This window comes from Rattus norvegicus, chromosome 14, assembly GCF_036323735.1.
Source record: "Rattus norvegicus strain BN/NHsdMcwi chromosome 14, GRCr8, whole genome shotgun sequence".
NCBI lineage: Eukaryota > Metazoa > Chordata > Mammalia > Rodentia > Muridae > Rattus > Rattus norvegicus.
The window spans coordinates 63,073,075-63,079,057 of NC_086032.1; the positions used below are offsets into that span (position 1 = coordinate 63,073,075).

At 55.9% G+C, this 5,983-nt stretch overlaps 1 protein-coding gene across 2 annotated transcripts in view; it reads left to right on the forward strand.

Moving 5' to 3' along the window:
* The first annotated feature begins 430 nt into the window (after window positions 1–430).
* The window catches only part of Ppargc1a (PPARG coactivator 1 alpha), a 655,711-nt gene continuing 650,158 nt past the window's right edge, over window positions 431–5,983 (forward strand). For both annotated transcript variants that reach the window (XM_039092491.2, XM_063273670.1), the window contains exon 1: window positions 431–1,366. The gene's annotated coding sequence lies outside the window, so the exon portion shown is untranslated. The remainder of the gene's footprint in view (window positions 1,367–5,983) is intronic.

A 5,983-nucleotide genomic window follows, 5' to 3' on the forward strand; every position in this document is an offset into this window, starting at 1 on the left:
TAGCCTAGTTTGATATAGCACTGACTTCGCCTACTACAGCAACCGGCGAAATAAGTGGATCTGCCTTTGGAATGGTTGAGAAGGCAGCCACCAGTGTGTGTGTGTGTGTGTGTGTGTGTGTGTGTGTGTGTGTGTGTGTGTGTGTGTGTGTGCATGTACGCGCGCGCACGCGTGCATATGTGTGTGTGAGTGTGTATATGTGTGTGTGTGTCTTCGTGCTCGCGCGCGCGCGCGCGCGGCTGTCTGTCTGTGCTCACAGTCGGGGTTGGGGTGGACTAGTGGCTCCGGACAGGAAGAAAATCGAGACGTAGCAACTGTGTGAACACAATTTTCCCGTAGCTGGGAGAAGAGTCCCTGCATAGGAAGACAATTTTAGGAATTAAGATGAAAAAGATCTTCTAGCAGAGTGGGAGGAAGGCTCGAGGAAGGGTCAGGTTGTAACCGGGTGCTGTGTATCTCCTAGGCATAGTCTCTCTCCGCTGGCCTGGCCCTCTCCTCATCCACCCACCTGCCCGCGACAGCACCTGCGCCCCCTGCCGTCTTGGGGGCGCACAGCCAGAAGGGGGAGGACCAGGAGGTCCAGCCGGCCGCAGGGGCTGCAAAGGTCTGGTGGCGCGGGCTGATTTAGTGGCCAGGGCTGTAGTACAGGCTGTCCCCGGCAGCCGGCGGAGTCGGGGAGCCCACGTGATGGCCCCGGCTCTCCGGTGAGCTCCCCAAACAGACGCACACCCAGGCGCGCGCGCACACGGGGGCGCGCGCTCACACACTCATACACTCACACACGCACGCACGCACCCAGCCTCGCGCGCACACGCCCGCCCGCTTGCTCTGCCTCTGCGTCCTGCATCCCGGCTCGCTCGTTCTCTCGCCCTCTCGCCTCCCCTGCGGTCTCTCGCTCTGCGCGCACACCCCGCACACACGCACACGCACACACACGCGCGCATACACGCAGCCGGCACAGGCGGCGGCGGCGGCGGTGGCGGCGGCGGCGGCTGCCGGAGTCAGGACGAACCTCTCTAGGTACCGTCTTGAGAAGGCGGCAGAGCGGCGGCGGCGGCGGCGGCAGCCCGAGCATCCCTGCTCAGCCGGAGAGGGAGCATCGCCGAGAGTTCCCGTCCCCTCGGCCATTCCCTTCCCCCCTCCTTTTCTTTATTTGCGAGAGAATTTCAGCTGCCTTATTGGTTTCGTTTGATTTGGAAACATTTTTGGTTGCTTTGTGTGTGTGTGTGTGTCCTGTTTTTTTTTTTTTTTCTTTCCTCGTTTTATTTGCATCCAGAGCATGGCGGGCTGCGGGCTGTCGGAAGACACCTTCCTCTCCTCCTTCTTTTACAACTACGGCTCCTCCTGGGAAACCCCTTCCAACCAGGTAAGGGGTGTCTCAGTGTCGGGCGGCGTCTCCCCGTGCCCCCCGCTGCTCGCTCACTTGGCACCAGGCGGGTAGACAGACTCTCGGGAGGGGGTGGGGAGGATGGGGGGCCAAGTGGGTCGCACTGTCTGGGTCAGCGCCAACCGGCGACAGAGGTGTTCCCCCTCCTCTATAACCCCATACATAGCGCCAGCTCCAGAGGCTGTCGCGTCCCTCCAGTGCTCATTTGGCTATAGACACCTATCTCGCCCCTAAACCTCCCAGCCCAGAGGGTACCCGAGAAAGAGGCAGGAGCTGGCGCGTTACCCCGGACAACTCCAGGCAAAAGCAGGGAACTCGAGCGCAACCTTCACCAAGTCGCCGCGGGCGCCGCGCCCCTGTGCGCCGGGCGTTCGCCCGCCCTCCCGTTGAGCCCCGAGGCTGCCTAGCTGTGAGACCCCCCGCGACGCGTTGTCCCTCCCTCCACTCCCTTGGGGCCCGGAGCCACCTCTTTCCCTAAAATGGCTGCAATCTCAAGTAGATGCGTCCCCTGACCCGCGGGGATGGGGGTGGTAGTGAGAAGCAGAGAGGAGGCTCTACTCCTCCCGACCCCGCACCTTCCCGGGTGCGCACGAGCACCCCACAAACACACACTTAACTTTGATGACTGTGCAATGCAGTCCGGCTGCATCGTGTCCTGCACGTTCCCCGCTGCCGGCCTGTAGGTGTGTGAATCGGTGTGGCTTGGGGGACCCGGGGAAACTGGAGGTGGATGAGGGAAGTGGGGGCGTGGAAAGAGACCGGTGTCCTCCGGCCATTGATTACCTGGAGAGAGAGAGGCATGTGCTCAGGTTCTGGGAGGGGGGTTGCCAAAGCTATTCCAGGAGCCAGAGCGAGAATTAGAGGGAAAAAAAAATTCCTTTTAATTAAATAACTGTTGTAGTCTGCTGCCCCCACCGCTTGTTTGGTGAAAGTCTACAGGCATCTGTCATCTTCAAACTACCGGGGAAGTGGAGCTGGGGTCTAGGGATGGGAGGAGGAGTGTGTGTGTGTGTGTGTGTGTGTGTGTGTGTGTGTGTGTGTGTCTGTGCGCGCGCTCGTGTGTGTACGGCTTGGGAAAGTTGGGGCCAGAAGCTAGGTGGAAGAGCATTGGTGAAAGCGGCACCAACTCGGTGGGCCGGTCAGGGCGCCGGGAGTTCTTGGGCCCGGTGGAGCGCGCACCCGAGGGCGCGGGCCCGAGAGGCCGAGGGTGCCGAAGGGAACTGCTCGGTCCCGCACGGCTCTCCAGGCTGCTGCGGCGTCTTTCTCCCGGAGCCCGCCCGCCCGCCCGCCCGCCAGCCTCTGGCTGCTCTCCGGGCTGCCGGCCGCGCTTGCCCGCCCTGGCGCGCTCCCTCCGGGGCCCAGATCTCAGCGCGCTCCTGTGAGCTCGCGTAAAGGGGAAAAAAATTAAAAATAAATAAACCGAAGCCCTAAAGCCAAAGAACAGAAAAATGTACTCCGTTACTCCCTCATCACCTCCCACGTCTCCCAGGCACAAATAGCTAAAGTAGTAGTGGCCAGGTGACGACTTCGCCTCCCTGGCGTGGGCTCGCCGGATCCCGCCGAGGCCGCCGGAGTGAATAATTCAGAAACCGCTCGGGAGATCCAAAAGGCTCCCGCCGCCTCAATCGCCCAGGAGCGGGGCTATAAGATCCTGCCAGCCGGCCGGCCGCCGCTGCGATGGGGCGCCGGGCCGCCCCCAGATCAGCCGGCAGGTCGCGGGGCGCAGAGCGGCGGGAGAGAGCAGGCCCGGCTGCGATCTGAAACTTGCGGGAGCTGCGGAGGTGGTCGCGCTGGCGGTGGAGTTGGGGACCCTGGAGAGACACGGATGGGGTCAAGGGGGCGCCCTGGCTGCAGGTTGTGAGCGCCCCGAGGCTTTTCTACCCAGCTACCCCACCCCGCATGGCAGGCTCGGGGTGCTCTCTCCACGCCTGTCCGCGGCAGCTAGTATTTGCCGAAAGCCACGGACCCCTGGGGCTTGGCAAACTCCAGTCTCCAGGAGCCTGCATGAGCGCGTCTGTGTGTGTTGTGAGTGAGTGTGTGTGTGTGTGTGTGTGTGTGTGTGTGTGTGTGTGTGTGTGTGTGTATGTGACGCGCGCGTGTGGCTGTCGATGAGTCAGAAACCAACCCCAGCTCGCCTTTGAGGACCGAGGCGCGGACTGAGGCTTGAAGCATACACCGGCCACCAGCCCGGGGGGGTGGTAGGGGATTCCTCGGCTGCGCGGCTCTCACCATTCCTGGACCTGAATGCTTTAGGCTAAGTTTCCGGGCAAGTGGCTCTGACCGACACCGCAGGGAGCAGAAACTCGTCCACTTGCTATTCTTCAGGAAAAAGAGAGAAGGGAGACCCGGTGGGTGTCGCCAGGCACTCAGCAACGCCGCTCTAGAGCCATGGGAGGCTTCGCAGCATCTTTAAGGAGATGGGAAAGGAGTCCAAGAGCTTGGAAAAACCAAGGGCCGGGGCCTTGTTTTTCAAGATAGGCAATCACAAGCCCAAGTTGGTGGGCGTCTGGGTTTGTGTGTGTGGGTGCTAGACAGGTTCGTTGGGGTCAGGTTGGGAGACCCCGAAGAGATGAGAACCTTAAAGAGGGGTCCTTTTCGAAAGAGGCAAACTATTGGCTTCTCTTTGGGTAAAGTTAGTTTAACTTGATTAGGAAAAAGCAGCTCTCCCAAAGACAACATCTTTCTTCCAGAAAGGGGCACTTGCGTTGCTAAGAAAATGGAAAGAATTTCTGAAAAAGCATCTGGGGCTGATTTGTGGAGGGTGATTAGCTCACAGACTGGTACTGGGGAGCGAGCTAACCTGAGTGTAGAGAAATTGGATGGCGGGGAAAGCAGATGATTTGAAGTATTGATTTCTTCCACCAGTGCTACGGTATGAACTTTAAGATAAAGTGCAGAAACAAACGAAAGACGTGCATTGTTCGAGGAAGGGGCGGCCACTACCCGAGCTGTGCTTGTCCGGTGGGAAGTGCTTGCCAGCAGAGCAAGGCCTTACCCGGACTTGCGGTTTCCGGCTCAGTCACCACCACCATTTTCAAGGAAGGAGAATTATACAGCGTATGCATTAGGCCTTACTGAGCTCCAGTTTGCCCTTTCAGCATCCGAGCATGGGCAAATGACTGCAAAAGCTGCTTGCAACTGTTCCTACGAAGAACAAGGAGAAAACAAAGGCAATAGTTTAAAATCTTAACCCAGGATTCAGGCAGCGCTGACATGGGGAGAGAGGCCTGGGCCAAATTTGAAAGAGTGAGACTTATTCATGATTTTACCTGAATTGCTGCCAAAAAGCTTACAAACCCTTCATTCCCTAAAAATAGCAACGTTCTTCAACTATAATTTGTTTACCTCAATTAAAAATAAAACCCTCTCCTTAGTGTTATAAAGTGCTTATGAAGGTAAGGGTTGGCTGTACTAAAAAAAAAATCAAGCTTTTTATTTCTAGATCAATATGATGTGCTCTCAACATCTAATACTATGTAAAAGGAACCTTTTTACAACATCAATAGTAGGCAGGCATGTCTACGAAGAACCTCCTTTCCTGGAATCACAAGGCGGTTTGATTTCTTTCGTTTTCACAAGAAGCACGATTATGACACTGTTCCTTATAAACAAGGGATTGAAAAATAGGACGAGATGGAGAATCTGGAAAGTAGCGAGTCATTTATTCACTTCTAAAACCAGGCAAACAAAAACAAGCAAAGAAACAGACATCGAAAATACTCCTGCTACAGATCATTGTAGAAGGGAAGGATTTTAGATATTCTGTGACATTTATTGAAGCTGGAGGGGGTGGATGTTGATTTTTTTTTTTTTTTGAGAGCAAGAGAGAGAGAGAAAGAGTCTAATGTGTATTAGAGCCGAAACTACATCTGTTACCATTTTAAAACTGGGAGATTCCATCCTGTTTCTGAGACCGTGCTGCAGGTATTTTGCATGGGCTTTCCAATGTGCAAAACAAACCACAAGTGTGTGTGTGGGCAGGAGTGGAGTGTGGGGGAAGCATCTGCTGAGGAAGAATCTGCTTCAGTCAGAATGAAACCCCCAATTAAAGTGTATCTGTGAGATGTGTCTGCTTTGGCTCAGTGCAGCAGCCGGCAGCCCGTTCTTTAATTTACAGTTTCACGCCAAGGGATGGCGGTAGAGCAAGCTTCCAACACCCAGCTTTCTCTTTTTATGTTCGCCTTTCAGCCTGGGCATCTCCCCTGGAGTTGTTTAAGCGTTCAGGCTCCATCCTCTGCCGTGGTGGCCATTACCTGCTTGCATTTGGAACCTGGGTCACCTTATTAGTTGTCACTATGTAAGCCCAGATCGAAGCAGGCCGGGTCTGTATGATACAGAATCAATCCATTGAAAGTGAAAAATGAAGCCAATTAGCTGATTGCGTGGGTGTCCCAGAGGCCAGACGTCCGACCAGTTCTTTGGTTACCTGGCAGCTTAACTCCAAGTTTGTGAAAGACACATCACTATCTGGTGTGACTATGCATTTTAACTTAGCCTCCTGAGCCATCCTACTCTAGGCTTTCAATATAAAATGGCCTCCTTGGGAGGAAGTGGGTGGGTGGGTGGGGGAGCACCCTCATGGAGGCAGGGGGTGGG